This window comes from Sinocyclocheilus grahami, unplaced genomic scaffold (assembly GCF_001515645.1).
Source record: "Sinocyclocheilus grahami isolate Dianchi unplaced genomic scaffold, SAMN03320097.WGS_v1.1 scaffold2645.1, whole genome shotgun sequence".
NCBI lineage: Eukaryota > Metazoa > Chordata > Actinopteri > Cypriniformes > Cyprinidae > Sinocyclocheilus > Sinocyclocheilus grahami.
In genome coordinates, this window is record NW_015507824.1 from 25,788 (window position 1) to 26,160 (window position 373).

A 373-nucleotide genomic window follows, 5' to 3' on the forward strand; every position below is an offset into this window, starting at 1 on the left:
AAGAACGATAACTATAAAGATAACAAAGATTACCGTGATACCTGACCATAACATTTTTAATATGTATGTTAATATGTCTCATATGCATGTATGTTGTCTGCTGCTTTAAATGCTTGAGTGCTTCAATATCGTTCCCCTCTGTTGTGATCACCATAGTTGTGGTGTTGTGGATGATTATTAAAGCGTTATCGTTATTGTATTCGTTAAAGTTTTCTACCTTGCTGTGATTGGCCCTTTCGATTAAAAGACGTATATTACTAGAAAAATAGTTTATTCTATTCATTATTATTCAAATATTTATGGAACATTGGTGTCTTTTAAAGTCGTTTTGAAGTCGTGGCCTAATGGTTAGAGAGTCGGACTCATAACCCAA